The sequence below is a fragment of the Pinus tabuliformis genome, chromosome J, assembly GCF_031772625.1.
Source record: "Pinus tabuliformis cultivar Carrire ecotype Pingquan chromosome J, CPIR1, whole genome shotgun sequence".
In the NCBI taxonomy this organism is placed as follows: Eukaryota; Viridiplantae; Streptophyta; class Pinopsida; order Pinales; family Pinaceae; genus Pinus; species Pinus tabuliformis.
In genome coordinates this window covers 254,329,528-254,354,568 of record NC_142295.1, presented here as the reverse complement: position 1 = coordinate 254,354,568, position 25,041 = coordinate 254,329,528, and the positions used below count along the sequence as shown (strand labels likewise).

Genomic DNA, 25,041 nt, shown 5'->3' with positions numbered 1-25,041 from the left:
TGTATCATCAAAGAATTTGTCATTTATGCAATGTATAAGAGGTTTCCCCTCGAATAGGCTAATTTTTAAGTCGTTGATCTATCTTTTCTTCTATTTTGTGAACTTGATGCATAACAATTGGTATCAGAGCTTTGGATTCTAGGGTTTCGCTATTGCAAATAGGTCATCGTGGAATTTTCACTATAAATTTTTTCTACGAAGGTTTAGAAGCTAAAAATGTTACCACGAGGATAAAAAATCCTGATGAACTTTGTGTAAAAATTTTTGATCTTGGATTGTTATATTTGTGGAGATATTATCCAAAGAAATTAGGGTTTTTGCATGCTTCGAAATTTCATCTCAAATAGGTTACCTTCAGAAAATCGTCATATCTTCTTTTACGAGCATCATATTTGAATTTTGTAAAAAGTGGTTGAAAGTGCACATACTGTAGTATCTTGTGTATTTTCTTTAGAGCCAAATATCAAAGTAGTGGCACGTGGAACTCAGTACAAGGTAACTTTACTGAACCAATCCATAATCATATTATCATGGGAGATTAGACATAACTTTAACTTGAAGAATCCAAATTTGGTCTAACTTATGGAATTGGAAATAAGACTCGGTGGGCTAATACAAGACCAAAATTCAGATCTTGGAGATATGAATTTGTAGATATATAGTAGATTCAAGATAGATCTCCTACAAAGTTAGAAAAATGTGTTTATTAATTTAAAATTTGCATAAGTTTTTTTTGAAAAATCAGATTGAAGTGATTTGAGGGGCATAATGAAGCATAAATATCATTGTTTCATTCCAAAATTTATCAAAGTAAGAAAATAGAAACACCTAGTAAGAAACCATAAATCTCTACTATGACACATGAAGAGGAAGAAATGCAACATGATATATCAAAATTACGAGACCAAGTGCAACAAATTTCGCTCTCGCAAACAGTAACCAAAAATGAAATGGTAGCTAAGATGTATGGTTTGAAGAATGGTTTAAAATAATGCATGGAAGGTTTAAAGGATGGATTAAAAGTAGACATGGAAGGTTTAAAGGACATTTTAGAATCAGACATGGAAGGTTTGACCAAGTTGCTACAATAAATGCTTCCTAAAGGCGAAAATATATTAGATGAAACTCATGATGAGAAAAAAAGAAATGTTAATCATGATTTCATAGACTCTAACATTGGATCGAAGACCCACCATATTCCAAATCTCGATATGAGGAAGTTTGATGGCAAGGATCCGGTAACATGGATACTATAGATGGAGCAATATTTTGATCTCCATAATGTGCAACACTCACAAATGGTATGCATTGCCAATTTATATTTATAACACAATCAGTTGGTATGGTATCAATGGATTTTTTCTCATAAATCACTTGTCACTTGGTTAATTTTAATGGAGGAAATTATATCACATTATGAGGATACAAAGAGAAACACCTTCTTTAGCCAATTGATAAATCTCAAACAAAAGGGTTCAATGGCAAAGCGATTTGAGGACTTCAAAAAAATGAATATAAGAGTAAATTATATTCCATAGGAACATAGTATTGATGTATTCATAGGGAATTAAAGGATAACATCCAACATGAGTGATCCAAGTGGCTCCAGAAACACTCAAAATTCAAAAGTAGCCTTAGAAAAGCTCAAAAATCAAAGTTGTTGGATTGAAGTGAAAATAGTATTAGATTGTAATTCTCATCACCCTGATTTCAATGACATGAATGCCACTCAAATCCAAGTTTGTATGCTCAAGATATTCGCAGTCAAAGTTTTATTCAAACTAGGCCTAGTGGCAGTCACTAATGAGGCAACAATTTAGCAAAGGGTTGGCACATGGAATCCGTCGCTCAAAACAGGAAAATTTATCGCCTCTTTAATTTATCGAGTAACTCTTAAAAACTACCATTGATAACTTAACTTCTACTATACAAAAATAAAAACAAATAAATTTTTGGGGTGGCAGGCCACCAACCCCACAATGAAAATTATAAATATAAAATATTAAATGAGTAGGGGCTCGTGGCTTACCTGAGATCCCGTCCATGGCCCACGTCCATTACAACCATATGCCACATATAATATAACATGTGATAGAGCCGGTGGGGCTTGAACCCACGTCGGGCGGTTGCCGACCTACCCCAATAAATTGTAGTTAATAGAAAATTAATCATGAAAATAAAAAAGCAAGTAGAAGAATCAGAGACTAGCAAATTGAAAATGATAGTAAAATGGTATTTTGGTTACCCCAAGATGAAAAGTGGTAACTTTATGAAACCTACATAAAATATTTTAAAAAACCAAAATATTACCATTTAATTAGGATTATTACTACTCTTACTTTTAAGTCACACAATTGACTATTATACGGGTGATTTGCATCATTTGCATGTGTGATGTTGTGACCTTTCGATTTAAGGTGTATTAATAAATTTCTTGTCCCTAGCTATATTATATAAATATCACACCCTAGATGGTATCAAGGGAGTAGTGTTTTGGGGGTAAGCTTTAGTTGTTGCAACTCCAGTACCCAATTTCATGGGATAGGCAATATCATTCAGTACCATTTAAATGCCACCGAGACATCCCAACATTTACAATTGTAACATGATTACCAAGGAGAAAAAATTAAATCATGTGTTAATAGAATCAAAGAAAGTTTCCTTCAAAATAGAAGCCATGATTACAACATACATAAATAATAATGTGTTAAGGTTGGGGACTACTTATATACCATACCTGAAATGACTTTCCAATGATCTCATTAGAAGTGTTTGTAAGCTAAAAAATTACTTAAAAAATCTCCCTCCATAGAATGTCTGGTTGCATTAACAATAAGTTGCAACCATGATTATAAGAGAATATATGTAAGGTGTTAGCATAATCTTGACTCTAGCCCAAACGTTAGAGCATCTAAATCATATGAACTTATAATGACTAACAAGGAAAACAAGTCTGCTACCAAGTGCCTTGAAAGTAGGATCTTCATAGGGATACTAATGTGGCATTAATTTTGATATTCAAAGGAATTTTGTTTATCTTTACAGTATTACGGGAGTAGCACTGATTTTGATTTCTCGATAATTTTTGGTAGAAGTGCTATAAAACCATCCATGCCTTGAATTCATGTTCTATAATCAGAAAATCCTTTTATGAAGTGTCTTCAAAGAGGTTTGGAGTTGACAAGGGCTCTCTTTGGAAGTTTAATTTTCATTATTTATACCATTATACCCTTGGATAATCCATTCAAAACCTTTGTTAAACTTACACTATGATTGTAGTAAACAATTAGAAATCACATTATTTTATTTGATTGTGACACAGTTTCAAAAAAAACTTACTTCCCAAACTTCAATTAGGGAATGTAACTAAGCTTGAGAAGGGCTTGGGTTTTCTATCACCTTTATAAACTTACCTATATGTACTCGCTTTTTACTAGATCATAAATAATTCCTATAATAACTAGAAATCACTTGTGTCTTGAAATCCATAATTAATTTTTTCTCTATGACAATTGATTCTAAAACATATTCCATTCTCTGATTGGGATTGAAGTTGTGTTGTTCACAATCTAGAATGGAAAAATTTCATTTGTTAAGGCCATTCCTTTACAGGTTTCCAAAGTCCATAAAACATAGGCTGCCTGCCAATTATTGCTACAAAATAGAATAAATACATTCTTGATGTCTCAAGATTCTAGTTCTAAAAAGAAAAGCAAGAAAGAGATGGTTACTCAATAATCTTATTGTGGATAAAGTTACTTGGAATAGCTACATATATGAATTTTCCTGTCTATGTGCATTATTTCATTATTCCTTACTAATTAATGTCACATGGACTTATGTGGGGAATAATTTTACCTCATTTAGGTTTCCCATGTGTCTTATTATAGACACCTTACTTACAACTTTATTGAGTCCAAATCCCAAGCTAAAATAGTATCTCTTCGATGCTCTTTTCACAATATTTGTACTATCAATATAAGGGGGAACAATCATAAATGAAACAATGTCATTGTACCATTCCTCCTTTTGAGTGCAGTTCTTCAACCCCCATGCTTCCACGATAATCTTGGCAATCCAATTCAAAGAAGAAACATTAGTAACTTCAATAACACCAGACCATAAATATATGTTATGGTGTTATTGATCTAATATATATATTGATGAACATCAGATGAAAGAAAATATTACAAAATTATCAGCCAAAGTATTTTAATTGATCTTCAAGCTATCCAAAATAGTGACTATTTAGGCCAACTTTTGGATTTTATGAGCATGCTTGTTTCAAAAGTGAAAAAGAAACATGCATTTTCCAAAGTAAAATTACCTTTCTTCCTTCCCTAAGTGAGTGTTCCTTTGAATGAAGTTATCTAAGACTTCCTCAAATAATATAAGGTTTAGAGTTTCCCACAATCCATATAGGAGTTAAATTGATGGTGTGTAGGGCCAATATGTCCCCAAATTATAAAACTTCAAATAGTCATTCTAGTAAAAAAATACCCTTAGCGACTTGTTGTACTATGTAACCAACCACCCCACCCACCCTACATTTACATGAGTAATAGTTAATATTTGACATATAAATGGGGACCCTTTTAAATTTTTAGCCTTTGAAAATAAATGCTAACTCTAAGAATTTGCCTTAAAACCCTTAGAATACAACCCAAGCTTATAACCTATATCACAAATCGCATTTCACAATTATCTATGTAACAATTGTTAGCATTCCATTGGGAATTCCAAAATGCGATATGCGATGAGGTCCCCACTATGATTTTCTGATCACAACACTTGAATAACAAGCGATCACACTTTGCAAATCACAAATTGATAGAGCATGCCATTGTGTCACCCATTAAGAATTTGTGAAATACAATGTTGTGATTCTGCCAATTGCATTTCACATTAACTCCGAATAATGTTATATGGCACATTTGAAACTTATGATGTGCAAATAAAGCATGAAGCGTGGAGAAGTTATTGAGTTTTAATGTAATAATGAGTGGTTTGACAGAGTAATTAATGTTTAGCAGCTCGAGGAGAGGAATTGATGTTTTCATGTTATGGCTAGTTAACACTGAAATCTCATGAAATATCTTCCCATGATTCAAATTCATTTCAAAGAAATCTCTACCATAATTTCCCTCCATTGTGTGCGTTGATATATCTCTATCATTTTAGGCAAGCTTGGAAAGAGATGTCATTGCAAAAGGGGATGCAAAAGGAGAAGAAACAAAGTATTACATAGTCATAGCTATTATAAATGTCACCTATATTCATTGACATAGTTTTCAACGTCGGTGGAGGAGAGACTGCATGGGAAGTGATATACAATATACTTGAAGACGAGCGTCCTAAAATAACTGTGATAAATGCAATGACTAACTCAATGAAACCTTTGGGGGTCCAATTCAAGATGTTGCTTGTTCCTTCCTTCATAGAATAGGAGCAAGAGAGAAAATAATCCCATACAAAGATATGATTAGATGGGTGGTTGAAAATATCAGTATTGAAGACAGACAATTTAGGAACTCGAAGGTGAAGCTAATGGGGTCATTCAAAGCTGAAGACTTAAAGAAAATGTATCATATACCTTACGCTCAGGACATATATGATAAACCATACCTGGCCAACTTCACAAAGAAAAATGAAGAACCTTTCAAGATGATCCAGGGCTAGAGGGTACTGGAGAACAAGTTCAAATATGATAAAACAGGTATGTATCTTGTAGTTTCTTCGGAAAACCCCTATAACTACGTAGCTTATATGTTATGTAGGTTATATGGATTACCTAGCAATACCAAGTTTTCCATAGAATGAATTCCTCTAATTGGTGCTTGTTTCAATTCCCACATAATGAATTGGGCCACTATCATATCTGATAATCTAGCCACTGCCATTTTTGAATATCGTCAGAAGAGATCCTCCTCCACAGAGAACCTTCCTCCATTTTATTTTAGAGCCTATATCATCATTGCCATCTGTTTCTACACTAAATTTCCAATCATAGGGTGGAAATGGACTTTGCAGGACCCCTACCCCATCCATCTCAGCCATGAACAAATTTGGGAATCCCATTATATACCCCATTTTTATAAAGTATGCCATGTTGTTATTTTACCACTACATCAATTGATTTCTAATAAGAAAGCCCTCAGGTTTTCCAAACAAGCCGCCACAAACCTTCTTGTGGTAGGAAAGTATTTTGTTGAAGAATGGTTTATGTATATCCAAGTTTTTGGTAGTACAATGGACCCGCATGTACTCCCATTGTATGTCTCCGATAAGCTACTAGAAAGAGAAATAGCACACTAGACTATGGGTAAAGGCTTAACCAAGACCCTACAAGATAACAAAAAGTCATTATGGGCTTCCTTTCCCATTCAGCATGGTTCTTTTTCATTGGAAAATTTCAACCATGCAACCAAGGAATCACTAAGCCTAGGGAGGCTCAAGCTCCATACTCTACCAAAGAGGCAATTCGACCCTGACAAGATAGCACATAATATTACTACTATAGTAAATATGAAGCCCTTGAATCATGAGACTAATGATTCCAAAGATATTTTACAATCTGTTGAATCATTCGAGCAAGCGTTCGATTAGGTGAAGGCAAATTTGATTCCTGAAGATTTTGAAAAGTTTTAGGAATTCAGAAATCAAAGGTTTGAAATAATTCCATTGCATTTGTTAAGAGTTGAGGACAAACCTACACCAAATGTAACTACCAATAGCAAGGGACCAAATTCTCGCATATAGTGTTAAGTGGACACAGGGAAAGCATAGGATCTAGGGAAATCCCAGGACATCGAGAATACAGGGGAATCCAGTAGGAGTTCAGCCGAAAAGCAGGTCATGAGTGACCTAACTAAAGATATTGATTTTGAGATCAAAAGAAACAATCTAGAGTAGGAGTGGGACCAATTCAATAATAAATTACAAGACACTCTTAAGACAATAGATGCCCAAGAAATAATGGAATATCACACTCCTTTGCAAACTCGTAAGACTTCAGAGTCTAAGCCGATGGATGAGCAAGGGACAAGTTTGTGTCATACAGAAATCATTCTTGCATTGCCAACATAAAAAATTATCCTAAAGGTGACTGAAATTCCTCCTTTAGATGTGTTCTACATCCCACTACACAAGGTTGTAGTGAGAAGATAGAGGAAAAGAAGGAGGGTGGAAACACCTAAGATCCCAGTAGAGAATGAGCCAATGGACATATTCTGGAAGGATATCACTTCCAATCTTGTTGAAACTTTAACAAGATTGTCACAGTTTACAGGGGTGTATGGTACAACCACCATGGATAAAGATACAAAGGTATTTATTTTGTTAAAGGAGAGGGAAGAGAAGATAGCACACCTCAAGCAATAGCTACAAATTGAACAAGCAAATGTGAACCAGCAAGTTGCTCAACAAATTGCTCAATTGCAGTAGAATATGGAAGTGTTAAAGATAAGCCATGAAGTATACATTTCTACGAAGAACATGCAAATTCAAGAATTACAAGAAGCCATGGAAAAATATGAAGCCGTCCCTACTGTCGATGAATTCATTAAATAGGCATTAGAGCTAAATTCCCTTCTATCGAAACAACAAAATTTATTTTGCCAAAGAAAGTCGCATGTCACTCCTTATTTGATAACTAATGATCAGTTGACGGATAAGGTGATTGACTAGAGAACTAAATTTAATGATTTAAATACAAGGATCTCTGAATTCATTGAATGGAAAGAAGCTGAAGAAGGAAGGAGAGTTGATATTCCCAAGATTGAGGAGACACATAAGGACATTTTGTTCACAGATTGGGATACGTGGATCAAACATGCGGAGTTAGTAGTGGAAAGAGCAATAGGAGTGGAAAAGAACATAGTAAAAGCAGTAAATTACACTTTGCACACTAACAACTTGATGAAAGAAGGTAATCCGAAGGTGCTGCCAAATTTAAATGACTTGGATCAAAATTGGAAGGTAAAGGTGAAAACCCAAAGGGAAGTAATCACAAAGTTATGAAAGATTGACTGGGAGGCATATTGGCAATACTTTGTCAAGCCTCACAGCCAAATCATGACACTCAATTGATCACTCCATTCAACTCAAAGGATGTTGCCACCTCTCAAAGATGTTATCTTCACATGATTGTTCAGAACACAGTTTGGGGCATCTCCTCAAGTGAAATCGATGTCTGATATATGTGATCTAAAGGAGAAGTTGGCAGACAACAAGTGATTTTTATAACCTCGGCCCATCAGGTCACTTTTACTTTTAGAGTTAGTTCCTAGTTAGGAGGAAGGTTGTTTGAAACTTCCTCAAATATTTGTATAATATATTTTTGAACATTAGTTAGAATAGTATTTATACCCTTCTCATGCATTTAGGGAAGGGTCCAGAATTTTATAAAAGACATTTGCAAAGAATGCACCTCTATAAGTTTGTGAATGCCTTGATGAAATTATGGAACATGGTTGTTTCTTTTAAATATCAGACTACTTTCCTTTGTTGATGCACTATTGTATACTTGGAGAACAATTTGATCTAAAGAAAGGAGTTGATCTATGTCATTAGTCAAATGAGACAAACTTCACACATATGGTACTTTTATCTTCTATGAATAGTTTTTTTTCTATTTAATTAGTGATAACATTTCATTTTCATGAATTGTATATGGAATATGTTCTTTCTGTTATGCGTTAATTGCACTATTGTATGATGCCTAGCTGAAGGTGTTAATTTTCATATATAATCATAAGATATATCTGATATAGTTTATACATTTATTTGACTAACTATTTAGTTAAAGAAATTATCTTTATACGTTATCATCTTTGTTTAATGCGTGAATGATCTTTATTATCACATGTTAAGCCGATATCGTTTTAGATCACATATCACACAGAATACCCAGGTTTATATTAGATTAAGTTAGCTAGATATTTGCATGATAGAATAGACCATTTAGTTATCATTATTCTTACTGCAATCTCTTGAAAAGCACCCATTCTCATTTTAAAACCCACATTCAGAAACTGGTCCCATCATCCCCAGTCGGAGCCACCACTTCAAACAGAAAAGGGGTTGTCTATAAGGTCCATACATGGTGCTTATCCCCCATGTTAAACTAGTAGAAATTTGAGGCTTCAACATTTTGGCACTAGAAGGAGGGCCATCTGACTATGAATGGAATATAAATCTAAATATCAATTGAAAAAAATTGATAAGAGTCAAAACCCCTCCACATCTTCTACTTCTTCTAGATCTCATTCAAAATCTCTGGATCAGAAATTTGAAGTAGTAGAAACATCTCCCTCATCTCCTAAAGTATCAAGACAACCACCTTCTTTAGATTACACTCCCGAGTCTCCAAAAGTTCACTCCTTGATACAAAAATTCGAACAGATATCCATTTCTATCGAGAAACCCGAGAGACCCGAAGCGTCTTAAGAAAGTGTCACTTCCTTATTAGGAGAAACTGGTGTATTTAATCGATTACAGAGTGAAATTCTCGGAGTAACTCCTTTTGAGTTTCCCATTCATTCGTGATGTAAGAAATTTACCACATCAAAATTTGAATCAGATACCAGCGAGATCACCTCACCTTTCCCTCCATTTACTTCCCCATTCACTTCTACTCAATCCACCTCTTCTTAACAATCCACTTCTTCAACTAGTATTGCTACTAGTAGTACTAATCCAGTAGTAAGTTCTTCACCATCCATACCTACTTATAGATCGACCTTCCCATTTTCTCAGTCTCCAATTCAAGTTATGGCCAGTCAACCTGCTCAACCTTGGACAAATCCTGGTGCTGTACTGGTTGCCAACCCAAATTCTCTCCCAAAAAACCCAAAAAAATGGTTACCTAAGTATAATCCTAATGATGGTCTTCCTGTTGAAGAACATCTAAATAACTTTATGCTATCCATGAATCTTAATGGAGTTTCACATGAGGATGTTGTGATCAGAATGCTTCCTTATACTTTCTCGAGATTTGCAAGATCTTGGTATTTTTCCCTTCCAACAGGCTTAATATGAAATTGGGATACTTTCCAAGAAATATTTCTTGCCAAATTTGGTGATGATGGGACTATTATAGGTTTTAACCTCGTACAGAAATTACCTGCATATGAATTCTAAAACAAAAAGAATAAACAATGCGAGATCATAACACATAAAACACATATACATAAAGATTTTCCCACTGGATCCCAAAACTGGGACTACTAGCTTGATTTTTCATTATGTTCCTTTCAATGTTACAATACATATTTATACATGCCGAGGCATCCAATACCATGGACCAAAAAACCATCGTGTCCAAAACCATGGACTGAAAACCATAGGTAGGTTCGCCCAACCTACTATAGGGTCCAAAGAATATTTTTCCCGGGGCGCTACCCCGGACCCCGTAGAGGGGGGCTACCTACCCCCTCAAACCTCTTGGATAGGGGGTGCTTCCGCCCCCCCTGTGACCCCCCCCCCCCCCCCCTGCATAATCAGCGCAATGGAGGGGGGGCTCCGCCCCCCCTCTAACCCCCCGGTTCAATACGTAGATCAGTCATGGACAGAATATAACACAACCCAACAACTATAACATATTTAATCAATGATCTTTCCAACCTAAAATCAAATGCAGATGAAAGGATCAAAGACTTCAACTCTAGATTTAACAAGTTACTGAAAAAAACCCAGCTTCCTCTAAACTTTCTGTAGATGTACAAATAGAGTGGTACATGTCTTCCCTTCCTTCTAATATTGCAATTTTTGTAGATAGCACCAACAAGGCTACCCTCATAGAAAACATGAAAGAAGCTCTATCTGTAGAAAGAAGAATTATTGCCTTAGAAAAAAAGGTCCCAAATAGATTAAAGGAAATCAAAGAAAGTATCATTCAAGGATGATTCAAAAAAGAAAGTTCCAAAGGACCCTTTCGACCTTGAAGTCCTTCAGAAGGTGTTAAAGACCATGTCAAATGAAATGGTCAAAATCAAGAAATAAGTTGTAGAATCATTTTCTCCCAAGAAACCTTTTCGCTCTTTTAAAAGGAATCCTTCTTCCACATCTCAGCCACCGAATACCATTTCAAATGTTGAAACCGATCAAAAACTGGAAGAAGGCTCAGAAACCAAAGAGGAAACAAAAACGGAAGACGAAGTTAAGTTAAATGGAATGTGGGACTTCATTCTTCCAATTGAAGAGGAAGCACAAGCTATACCAGTGACTACGAGAAGTACAAAATCTCCTGATACATCTACAACAATTTAGAAATAGAAAGTTTCTACTCCTGTGAAGGAGAATACAAGAAGTAAGAAGTCTAAGACTACTCAAACTGATTCTATTCCACTAGACCCTCCAATTACTTCGAAAACATTAGTAATCTAAGATATAGTAGAATATAACATAATCGAAGATATGAAAAAGATGAGAGAAAATATTTCATTACATGAACTGACTAAACTCAAACAACAATAGAAAATCTTACTTAGGGAGTTAAAAGCAGTCCCTATAGCTCCTTTACCATTCGCTGTAGTCACTCAAGCTACTTATGATATAGGAAAACCTCCTTCATCTTTAAAAAAAGTAAATTCCACAGATTTAGTTCTAATAGGTGATAGATCTATTTCTCATACACCTCCATTTCTTCTTACTTATGAGATTTTCAACATAAATGTCCATAATTGCCTTGTTGATTCAGGAGCCTCTTCAAACATGATGCCAAGGACTGTGTGCACCAAATTGAATATTACACCTCAAAAATCTATTGTACACATAGTTCAACTGGACAGAACAAAAGTAGAGGTACTTGGAGAAATAGCATCAGTTTCAATCAGGATTTCCTCTAATCCAAAAGTCTCACATATAATCAATATTCTAGTGGCTGATATACCTAGATTTTATGGTTTAATTCTAAGTAGGGATTGGTTTGAAACGTTACACAGATACTTTGCAATTTATTGGTATCTCATGTGGTTTCCACACAATGGTAAACCTAACCAAATCAGAGTAGACCGTGAGAAATTCATGAAGTACACAGTCACTAATCTTGAGGGAAGAAATGAACCTGTAGATTTCACCAATAACATCATTGGGAATTACTCGACTGAGTCATTCTTGGGATCCTTTAATGCTCAAAGATCTCCCTTTCAACATAATGTTGTAGTATCTCAGATAGAAAAATTTTCACAAATAGATGCTTCCAAGTGTGTAGATGTAGTTGATAAAATTGTAGATAATTCACTATTATAGACTATTTATTTTGATGGTTCCTAGTTTGAAGATGGTGCAGGTGCAGGATGTATCTTAACTAGCCTGCAAGGAGAAAAAACCATGTTAGCTTGCACACTTGAACTTCAATGCACTAACAATACTGTAGAATATGAAGCATTGATTCAGGGGTTGTACAAAGCCATTGGCCTTAATGTCAAGTATATGCAAGTATATGGAGACTTTGAAATATTTATTAAATAGGTAAGAAACATAATCCATTGTGTGTCTAGGCATCTCAAACATTATCAATCTTTAGCTCAAAATCTTACTTCTCATTTCATTGCTTTTAAGATTTCTTCAATCTCCGTATTACAAAATGTAAGTGCTGACTTACTTTCTAATGTAGCATCTAGGCTTATACCTTTAGAGGAGTTTAGTCTAGATAGATTTTCCATAGATTTAGTTTTCAGACCATCCATTCCTGATAATGTAACAAATTGGAGAGTGTTTAATAATGATGTTCATATAATCAATTTCCTTACATCATAAGGACCTTACGAGGAATAAATCATAGATGAACATGAACATGACTTGCAAATAAACCATAAACAAGACCAAAACCCAATTCCAAATTCTGTAGTCAAAATTTAAGATCCCTATGATTTGAAAGATAGATTTAAGAAGATTACCAACTCTAAGACCCAGGGTTCTATTTTGAGATTTGAAGTGGTAAAACTAGGTACAATTGAAAAGCCTCTAAATGTCAACCTAGGTCTTGTTTTAGCATCTAAAGAAAGGTTGTCATGATCATTGAGTTGTTGAAAACATATAAAGGTGTCTTTGCTTGGGATTATTTAGATCTCAAGACCTATGATACCTCTGTAATTCAGCATACTGTACCAATGACCTCTAATGGAAACCAGTTCAAAAAAACTCAGAAAAATTCATCCAAACCTTGAAAGTCAAATCAAATCTGAGTTGAAAAAACTTCTGAAATCAAAGATAATCTTTCCCGTGAGACATTAAAAATGGGTATCAAATATGGTTCCTATCAGGAAAAATAATGGAGATATTAGGATTTGTATTGATTGAAGGAACTTAAATAGAGCTTTTCAAAAGGATAACTTTCCTTTGCCTACCATGGAGAAAATATTGCATTTAGTTGTAGGTTCTAAGCTAATGTCTTTTCTAGATGGATTTTTAGGATACAATCAGATTCTTGTACATTCAGATGACATATTGAAGACAACATTCAGGACCAAGTGGGGGGCATACGCTTATTAGAAGATGCCTCATGGACTCATCAATGCAGGTGCTACATTTCAGCACACCATGGATATTGCTTTTAAAGGTCTAATTAATAAATTAGTTGTTATTTGCCTAGATGACATTACAGTCTACTCTAGGAACAAAAACAATCATTTGAATGACCTAAAGCATATATTTGAAATATGCAAAAAATATGGCATTTCTTTTAATCCAAAAAAGTCATACTTTGCTTTAGCAGAAGGCAATATTCTTGGATTCATAGTATCCAAGAAAGGAATTTATATTGATCCTGATAGAATCCAAGAAATTGAAAAGATTTCTCTCTCACATAACAAAAAGATCATGCAATCATTCCTAGGCCAGATCAATTTTGTAAAAAGGTTTGTTCCAGATTTGTCACAGATTGTTTTACCCCTTCAATCAATGATAAGAAAGAATGCATTCTTCAAATGGGGTAAACATGAAAGAGAGTCATTTGAGTTAATAAAAGAATCCATCATCAATGCTCCTTCTTTAACAACTCCAGACTTTCTCAAACCTTTTATGTTGTACACCTTTTCATTTGATACATCATATGCAACAGTTTTAACATAGCTGGACAATCAAAATATAGAGGAACCTATCTCCTTTTTCAGTTCCAATTTACAAGGTGTCGAGTTAAACTACTCAACTATTGAGAAACAAGCTTCTTTTTTTTCACAAGAATGGTTATGAATTTTATTAATTGAATGGCCTAAATACCAAACTTCTAATTGCAATGGGGATGAGCCTGATCCAAAAAGAATTGACCTTCTGAGGTACTGTGGGGCTTGTGCTCCCCTTCCAGCTCTTATTGGGTTTAGCAATGAAGTTGATTTCTGTGATTTGCCCAAGCTTGAATATACAAACAAACTAATTTAAAATCAAACAATAAAACATATCAGCTGAGTTGAGTTATGGAATTGGATCCCATGTTTCGTCCCCATCTCTTATCATTGCCCCACAGAGAGAAGAGCAGCTTTATTAGCTTCAAGATCTGCTTCTTTGTTGTTATCTCTCAGAACATGAAAGTAATTCAGTTTTTGGAACAGCTTTGCCACGCTTCTGATTCTATGTATCAGCCTTGCTAATCTTAAGTCCCGAGGAGTAGAATTGGTCACCATGAGTTTTATAATCACTTGGGAGTCCCCAAAAATATTTGCCTCCTTGATTTCCAGTTTCAAGAGCGACTTGAGACCTTGGTAGAGGGCCAATGCTTCAGCTTGAATGCTGGAGTTGATCCCCAGACCCCAGGCAAAGTTGTGGATCGATATGCCTTCAGTGTTTTTAACAGTTCCTCCTGCCCCAGCCTTGCCAGGATTTCCTTTTGCTGCCCCGTCAAAGAAGAGAGAGTGCACCTTTTGATTGGAGATCCAGTCTTGAAAATCCTCCTTATTTTTCCCCTTATTTGCCATTCCTCGGGAGAGAACATGCTTCTGACGGCTTGATGAAATTGCAGGTTCAAGGAGGTCCCCCAATCAGTGTCTAGCTGACTGAGATTCGAGTCGTCTTTTTGATCTCCCAGGCATTCTTTTAACTGGAGCTTTACCTTGGCCGCAACCACCTTGGCATCATGCTGGATGCTTCTGAAAATTCTGCTGTTTCGCTCTAGCCAGATCTGCCAGCAGCAAATTTTGAGGAGAGAAGACCAAGCCGCTTTAATCACTTTGTTTTTTTTTTTTTTGGGGGGGGGGGGGGGGGGGGGGACCGGGATAGTTGTTCTGCCAATTAGCGAACAGATCAGTTATGGAGGCAGGGAGCTCGAATTTGGGGTTCCAATGGTCCATCAGCTCTCTCCAGACCTGCACAGTGAAGCTGCATTTTAAGACGAGGTGCGTGGCACATTCCACATACTCTTTGCACAGGGAACACCTGGACGGGCCATAGAATCCACGCCTCTGTAGATTGTCATCGGTTAGAATTTTTCTGTGGCATAGGAGCCAACAGAAAATGTCGATTTTGGGCAGTGAGGGGATGCCCCAAACAGCCTTCCACGGAGCCGGATCAGGAGGAACGTTTGGAATTAAGGTGAGTTTCGCGTATCCTTGGGCAACTGTGAAACCTGCCGAAAGAGTGCCCCAGCCACGCCTGTCTTTTCTATAGATGTGCGAGGGGGAAATCCCATTCAGCAAATCGCGGAGGTGGATGGAATCATGGGGGAGATTCAAAGGCAGGTTGATCAAGCTCTAGCCAACCCAATGTGTCCCATCCCACGAGGATATATCCCACAGCGTGGTTTTCCCTGAAGCCGTCAGCCAATCTCTCAGCGCCTTCACGGATGGACAGTCACCAATTGGATCGCGGTCCATGATGCGATCGGTCCAGATATTAATTTTTTTCCCATTTCCAGGGATCCAGTAAGCCTTGGATCGGATCAAAGGGGCAGCTTTGGAGCAGAGACTAGCAAATGGAGAAACACCTTGGGGGAGAGGCCCATCCAAACATCTAGTCCGCTCGCCTTTGAAGTATTTTCTCCAAAGCGCTAGCTGAGCCCAGCCAGGCTTGGGCGCGATAATTCTCCAGAGGAGCTTGGCTCCCATAGCAATGTTCTGCAGGGGAAGTTTCTTGAAGTTAAGCCCTCCCTCCATCTGAGGCTTGAGGACAGTCTCCCAGTTAACAAGGGGGATTTTCCTCTCATTTTGTTTACCTCCCTTCCAAAAGAAATTTCGAATATGCTGGTCCATTTTCTGAAGAATGCCAATTGGAGCTAGAAGCACTGAGAACTGAAATAAAGGGAGACTGTTGAGAATGGCTTTGATAAGGACTGACTTGCCTGCCATGTTTAGCCAGTTAAATCCCCATGCCTGGAGTTTGATCTTAAATTTTTCTACCTGAGGAAGCCAATCCCTACTATAGGCACGCTTGAGAAAGATAGGGAGCCCGAGATACTTGAACAAGGTCCATTCTAAGGAGGTAGCAAATCCTAAGCATCTGGTGATGGAATTAAGCAAAGTGGGCATTGTATTCCAGCAGTAAGTGTGGCACTTTCCCTTGTTAAGACTGCTTCCGGACTCCATACAAAACTCATCAAGAGCCTCTTTGAATCTAATGGCAGAGTGGATTAAAGCAGCCCCAAGAAGCAGGGTATCGTCTGCAAATAGGGTGTGGTTGATGTTTTGGACCCCCCTCGCAATGGAAATCCCTGAAATCTCCTGTTCTTGCATTTTTTATTTAAGTGGAAACTGAGAACGGAAGCTTGAATAACAAACAGAAGAGGAGACAGGGGGCAACCCTGTCTCAGTCCTCTTGAAGCTTTAAAGAAACCAGCAGCTCTACCGTTGACTAGAGGAGCAATCCATGGTTCCGAGATGCAAGCCCGGATCCAATTTGTGAAGCTCTCCCCAAATCCAATTTTTTTCAAAACATTCAAGAGAAAGCTATGTCTAACACGATCAAAAGCATTTGCTAAATCCAGTTTGATGGCCATACCTTTTTCCTTGCACTGCTGGCTTGAAAGGATTGCCTCTTGAACTAAAATGAAGTTGTCCACCAGCTATCTTCCATGGATGAAGCCCCCTTGGTTCTCTGGAATGATTTTAGGGAGAATATGCTTCAGCCTGTTAGCAATTATTTTGGTGATCAGTTTGTAACCAGTGTTGCAAAGGGAGATGGGACGAAATCTATTAAAGGAGTTGGCACCCTTTTCCTTGGGAATGAGAGCAAGAAACGAGGAATTTGTACTTCCTCCTATTTTCTGACAGGCTTGCGATTTTTGGACCATTTTATAGAGATCTTTTCCCACGATGTGCCAGCAGGTTTGGAGAAATCTGGCGGAGAAACCATCAGGACCTGGGGCTTTATCTGGGTCCATGGCAAAGAGAGCGCTTTTGACCTCGTCCATTGTGACTTTGGCTTCTAGATGGTGATTCATCCCAGCAGAGATTGAAGAGGGAACCCTGTCCAGCAGACAAGAGCTCTGAGACGCATTCACCTCTTCGCTGTACAGATGTTTGAAATGAAGAAAGGCTGCTTGTTTGATGCTTGCAAAGTCTTTGTGGATGGTAGATTCTTCTTTGATTTTAGCTATGGAGTTGAAACATTTTCTAGCTTGAGCTTGCTTGTGGAAAAATGAAGAATTTATGTCTCCTGCTTTGAGCCAGAGGCAGCGAGATTTAATCCTCCACGTTTCCTCCTCGGCCAGGCAGGCTTTATGGTATTGTTGTTGGAGTTGGACCTCTTTATCTAGAGTTTCTCTAGACACATCTGCCTCTTCTGAGAGCAAATGATGGGCGTCTAGCTGACTTTGGAGCTTTTTTCTTTCAGCTGTTGGGTTAGGAAGAGTTTTGGCCCAGCACTTTAGGGCAGATTTCAATCTTCTGAGTTTTTCTTCCCATATGTAGAATGGAGATCCGTTGATTGGCTGGGACCAACTTTCCTTGACTATCTACAAAAATTTGGGTTCCTTGATCCACAGAGGGCTAAACTTGAAGGGGATGGGGCCTAGATCAGTGTGAGCCCAGAGATCGAGCTTGATAGGTTTGTGATCAGAGATGCTACTTGATAGAATATGCATACTAATGTCTAAACCAAGCAATAGAAAGTAGATTTGCACAAAGAATCTATCCAGCCTTGCTGCAATGTGTCCCGGGCCTATTCTTTTATTTGACCATGTAAAATTACTTGAGACATGATTGATATCTAACAGATCCCAATCTTGGAGGAGATCCTCTACCCATTCCCTTGGCGGATCTCACACAATGCAGCCTCCTCGCTTTTCTGAAGAGTGCAGCGTGATGTTTAGGTCTCCTGCAATGATGACGTTTTCCAGGTTGCCTAGATCTGCTTGGTGTCTTATTGAATCCCAGCAGGACTTTTTTTCTCTAGCATTAACTGACACATAAACATTGAAGAGGCAAAAAGTTTCTTTAGTAATTAGATGTTGCATCTTTAACATCAACCAGTGGGTATTTGAAGTCTCAGACACTAGCGAAAACCTACTATCATTCCAAAGAGTACCCAACCCTCCAGAGGCTCCTCGGGTTGAGACAGTTGTTGCTTTACTCTTATTCCAAAGTTTTTTACTTGCATGGAGGAAGTCTGAATCCTCCATCTTAGTCTCCTAGAGAAGGAGTATATCTGGGGCCTCTATTCTTATTAAATTTCTTATAGCCTCTTCTTCGATTTTGCTCCCCATATCCCTACAATTCCAGGAGATTATTTTCATTATTTACCTTTGCTTTGCTGGGCTCCCTTGGAGCCTTGGTGCTGGTTTCTTGCCATCTTCGGCTTTTTTGCTAACAATTTCTCTAGAGTTGGTTGGCTACCCTGTAATTTGTCCTTGTACATTTCGTGCTCTCTTTTCTCTCGATCTGTTTTGCACCCTCTTGTAGATCTCCTTACAGAGGTTTTGGAATCTCCTATTTCTCCTTCCTCCTCCGAGTCTTCTGATTCTTGATCCTCCTCCTCAACTTCAATGAGGGTTCATTTTGAGCTTTCTGCAACACCCGTGTCCTTTGAAAATATAGGTAGGATACCTTTATCTGGGACACAGGCTTTTGGACTACAACTTCATGGGTGTCCTCTAGCTGAGAGCTAAGAAGATCGAACATGTTCTCTAGGGCGGACTTGGGCGGGATCTGCTGAGCAGGGTCCTGATGAGGACCTTTTCCACTAGTGCCTCCCAACTTCTGGGTCTTGGAAGAAATTTTGGATCATTTAACTTGATTCCAGCCGTCCTCCTTCCCTTGCACAGCTTCATTGGCAGATGGGAAGTTTTTGGCGAAGTGTCCATAAACATGACATTTCCGGCATTTGAAGGGTAACTATTCATAGTCTAGTTTCTGCACATGCATCCAACTTCCTACCTTGATTTTGATGGCCTCTGGAAGTCCCACCTCCAGATCTACCTCAACGCAGATCTTGGCACAATCATACTGGTCCTTGTTATTCACTCGATCTATGAATTTCCCCAAGGCATTTCCAATTTTCATCAAGGAATCCCAGTTTCAGCAATGGACTGGGAGATTTGGAAGCCTAACCCACACTCGGACAGCTTTGGGTACATCTACTGCTGGATCAAAGTCCGGAATCCATTTGTTCAAGTACAAACCCTTGGGGCCCATGAAGTAGGGGCCATTTCGAAATATCGGATCTTTGTCATCCTTTGAGGTGAATTCGAAGAGGAAGAATCCTCACCCTAGAAAGTAAGAGGTCACACTTTCTTTGATCAGCGGCGTCTAGTTTCTTTTGACCCAGCTCTCTATGGATTTGGGGGATGGCCATAGACTAGTGAACTAGCCGATGAGAGGTCACTCGGCCAAAGACAGAGAAACTTGAATCGGGGTTTCCGGAGGAAGAGAGATCTCTGGAATATCATCTAGTTTCTTGATGAATTTCGCCGCTTCAACATTCTTCTTCTTTGGGAGTCCTTCCAAAAGCCGGCTGAAAGCCTCAACTGAAGAGATCAGTGGAGGGGGAGGGAAAATTGGCGCCTGGGGGGTGCCCAACACCTCCATGAGCACAAGTCCAAAAGGGAGCCTGCCAGAAGTGAGCAGGGGCAGCTGAAATCACCATGGCGATGCCGACCACAGGGTGGAGAAGCACCCCGCATAGACATGTCCGCAGGGATCTAGGCGGCAGAGTGCAGGCTCATGCGTTGTATGCAGGACGCGCAAGGAGCGAAACTCAAGGGAAGGCTGAGCAGGATCCGAGAAAGGGCCGAGATGCAGTGCTCAGTCGAGTTCTATGAGAAACAAGCTTTTGTTGTCTTTAAAACCTTGAAACATTTCAGACCTTTTCTCTTCAACACCCATACAAAAATAATAGTACCTTACCCTTCAGTAAGAAAATCATTGAATCAAAGAGAAGTGGGGGAGAAAAGAGCCAATTGGGTCATTGCACTTCAAGAATACGATGTAGAAATCTGACCAGCTAAAATTGTTAGGGGCCAAGGATTTTGTAGGATGCTAATTGGAGCTTCCCACTTATCAACAGAAGAAGACCAAGGTAATGAAGTGAAAATATCAGAGGTAATCCTCAACGATGCACAATCACAGTATGATGATTTTAAGTTTTATTTAAAGAATGGATATGCTCTTAAGCACTCAATTACAAAACAAAATGTGCTTTAAGGTTGAAATCAAATCAGTATCAATTGATTGATGATGTATTATTTAGAAAAAAATATGATTCAATATTATTAAGATGCCTAGAAAAACCTGAAGCTAAAGAGGTTATGTAGGAGTTACATGATGGACCAACTGGAGGTCATTTCGGAGGAAACATGACAGCTCACAAAATCCTGCATGCAGGTTATTATTAGCCAACACTATTTCAAGATGCATATGACTATGCAAGAAAATGAAAAACTTTGCAAACTGCAGTTGGAAGAGAAAAGAAACCAGCATTCCTTTGCAGCCAATGAATATCCAACAACCATTTGAACAATGGGGATTAGATATAATTGGTCAGATTGTTCCTAACTCTTCCAAGAGGCACAAGTACATCCTTAAAGTTAGTGATTATTTCACGAAATGGGTAGAGGCTATCCCATTAAAGGTATCTTATACAAAAAGTATTACAAAATTTATTGATCAGTACATAATCACCAGGTTTGTCCTGCCCACAACTTTAATGTTTGATAATGCATCTTATTTTTCTGGAAATACTGTGGTAGAAGTTTCTTTAAAAATACGCTTCAAATTGAAGTATTCAACCAACTATCATCCACAAGGTAATGGATTAGCCAAATCAACAAACAAAAACCTTATCAGAATCATCAAGAGGACAATAGACAAAAATCATAGGAATTGGCAGAAATCATTGACATTTTCTCTTTGGGTAGACATAATAACACAAAAGGCCTCAATCGGTTCTTCTCCTTTTGCTTTAGTTTATGGAAAAGAAGCAGTTATCCCCACAAACATAGCAATCCCATCTCTTGCCCTAGTGCAATTTCTTAAAGAAAATCCTTCCTCTTCTCTTCAAGCAAGAAAATTTCAGATCCTTAAGCTTGAAGAAGAAAGAGAAAAGGCTAAAGCTACCCATTCCCATCGTCGGCAGTTAGTCAAAGCCTCTTTTGATACAACCTCTACTGGTTATAAAACTTTTGAAGTAGATGATCTAGTTTTGGAATGGGACAAAGCACATGAGGAAAAAGGTAAGCATACCAAGTTCCAAAGATTGTGGCTTGTACCATTCCAAATCATTGAGAAAATTGGTCAATCAACATTTCTTTTACAAGACTTGTCAGGTAAGATGGATTCTGTGCCTGTTAATGGCAAAATTCTGAAAAAATGTTTTCCCTAGAAGATAACATCTTTTAATTTTGTATCATATTGTTTTTAAGATTCTTAGGAAAATAAAGGTTAAGTAGTATTTACTTTTTGGCTTCTCAAAATAAAGTCTCTGATAATATTTTGATTTTTTGCTTCTATAAGTAGGAAAAGTTAAAGAAATAATTAGAGCATTTGAGTATCAAAGTGAACCTTATTTCTTTGGAAAAACTTGACCTCTCTAAAAACACTTATTCTATGAACAAGCTCTTATCTTTATAAGATATAGATGTTTTGTTATGAGTCAAGAAAAGAATCTTTAACCTAGTAAGGACTTTCTACATATCAGTATCTCAAAACTCTATTATTATCATCCAAAACTCTTTAAAAGGGCCAATGATTCACCCCATATGATAAAATTTTCTTTTTTCATAGTGTAATTCTAAAATATACAAAACTCAAAAGATAATAAGTCTCACTACGAGCTTGTTTACCATGATCATAGGGGAATAATTAAACTAATATTATCAAAACTGCATATCAAAACAGGGTAATAGGAAATTATCTAATCAATCAAAGGACAAGGGGTCTCATCAAGAGCTAGCTTGTTCATTTTAGTAACAATGGGTTACCAAGCCTAGATAATGTCTTTTAAGAAACTTGAAAAGAAAATTACATGAAAAGAACAACATGGTCTAAATGAGAAAAAAGCAAAAGAGTATCATTTTTAAATTTTGAAATTGCTTCAGATGGGACAATGAATCATTCTTGGTTAAAAGATAACCCTATCGAGGCTATAAATGCCTGCTAGCAGCATAGGCTCTGTCTGTGATAAATGAGTAAACAACAAAAACCTAATTTGTAGAAGACACTTGCTATATCTCTTTAAATTTTAGTATTCACTGATGCAAACATTTGTATTTTTATCGCTACAAGAGTAAAGTAGTTGAATAAATAGATTGAGTGAGTGATTATGATTTCAGAGAAATGTTGTTTAGTTTGTAACTCATGTAATTTTTATCTCTATAACTTTTCTTATTTTGAAAATTTTAGAAATTTCAAAAGATCCATCAGAGATATTTGGTTCTCCCAAGTGAATCACTAATTGTTGTACTATGTAACAACCTCCTCCCCCCACATTTATATGAGTAATAGTTAATATTTGACATATAAATGGGGACCCTTTTAATTTTTTAGCCTTTGAAAATAAATACTAACTCTAAGAATTTTCCTTAAAACCCTTAGAATACAACCCAAGCTTCTAACCTATATCACAAATCGCATTTTGTAGTTTTCCATGTAACATTTGTTAACATTCCATTGGGAATCCCAAAATGCGATATGTGATGAGGTCCCCGCTGCGATTTATCGATCACAACACTTGAATAACACGTGATCGCACTTCGCAAATCACAAATTGATAGAGAATGCCATTATGTCACCCCTTAAGAATTTTTGATATGCGATGTTGTGATTCTCGCAATCGCATTTCGCATTAACTCTAAAATATGTTATATAGCACATTTGAAAGCAACGATGTGAAAATAAAGCATGAAGCGTGGAGAAGTTATTAAGTTTTAATGTAATAATGAGTGGTTTGATAGAGTAATTAATTTTTAGCAGCTCGAGGGGAGGAATTGATGTTTTCAAGTTATGGCTAGTTAACACTGAAATCTCATGAAAAATCTTCCCACGATTCAAAGTCATTTCAAAGAACTCTCTGCCATAATTTCCCTCCATTGTGTGCATTGATATCTTTTTCATTTCAGGCAAGCTTCGAAAGAGATGTCATTACAAAAGGTGATGCAAAAACAAAAGAAATAGAGCATTACAGAGTTTGAGCTATTAGAAATGTCACCTATATTTGTTGGTACAGTTTGCAGAGCCGATGGAGGAGCGACTACATGGGAAGTAATATACAACAGATTTGAAGATGAGCGTCTTAAAATTACTATCATAAAGGCACTGGCTGCCTCCATAAAACCTTCAGGGGTCCAATTCAAAGATGTTTCTTGTTCCTTCCTTCACAGAATAGGGGCAAGAGCGAAAATACTCCCATACACCTATATGATTAGATGGGTGGTTGAAAATCTCAGTATTAAAGACAAGCAATTCAGGAACTCGAAGACGGAGCTAATGGGGTCATTCAAAGCTGAGGATCTAAAGAAAATGTATCATATACCTGAACCTCAGGACATATCTAATAAATCATACTTGACCAACTACGCAAAGAAAAATGAAGAACCTTTCAAGATGATCCAGGGTTGGAGGGTACTAGAGAACAAGTTTAAATATGATAAAATGGGCATGTATCCCATAGCTTCTTTGGAAAACCTCTATAACTACAAAGCTTCTATGTTATGTAGGTTATATGGATTACTTAACAATACCAAGTTTTCCATATAATGGATTCCTCTAATTGATGCTTGTGTCAGTTCCCACATAATGAATTGGGCCACTATCCTATATGATAATCTAGCCACTGCCATTTCTGCATATCGTTAGAAGAAATACTCCTCCACAGAGAACCTTCCTCCATTTTCTTCCAGTGCCTATATCATGGATGCCATTTTTTTCTGCACTAAATTTCCAATCATGTGGTGGAAATGGACTTTACAGGACACCTACCCCATCCATCCCAGCCATAAATAGATTTGGGAATCCCATTATATACCTAATTTCTATAAAGTATGACACAATGTTATTTTACCATTACATTAATTCATTTTTAATAAGAAAGCCCCCAAGTTTTCCAAAGAATCCACCACAGACCTTCTTGTGGTAGGCAAGTATTTTGTTGAAGAATGGTTTATGTATATCAAATTTTTTGGCAGTACAGTGGACTCACATGTACTCCCTTTGTATTTCTCTGACAAGCTACTAGCAAGAGAAATAGCACACCAGAGTATGGGTAAATTCTTAACCAAGACCCTAAAAGATAAAAAAAGAAGAAGTCATTATGGCCATCCTTTCCCATTCGGTGTGGTTCTTTTTCATTGGCAAATTTAAACCATGCAACCAAGGAATCACTAAGCCTAGAGAGCCTCGGCATCCATACTCTACCAAAGAAGCAATTTTACCTTGACAATATAACACGTAATATTACTACTGCAGTAAATATTAAGCCCTTTAATCATGAGGCTAATGATTATGAAGATATTTACAATCTACTGAATCATTTGAACAGGCGTTCGATTGGGTGAAGGCCAATTTGAGTCATAAAGATTTTTAAAAGTTTCAGGAATTCAAAAATCAAAGGCTCGAAATAATTCCATTGCATTTTTTAAGAGCCGAGGAAAAACCTACACCCAGTGTAACTATCAACAATGAG

The 25,041-nt window shown here is 37.2% G+C and overlaps 1 pseudogene; it reads right to left on the bottom strand.

Moving 5' to 3' along the window:
* Positions 1–2,460: 2,460 nt before the first annotated feature.
* LOC149226732 (serine--glyoxylate aminotransferase-like) overlaps positions 2,461–25,041 on the bottom strand; it is a 33,958-nt pseudogene continuing 11,377 nt past the window's right edge.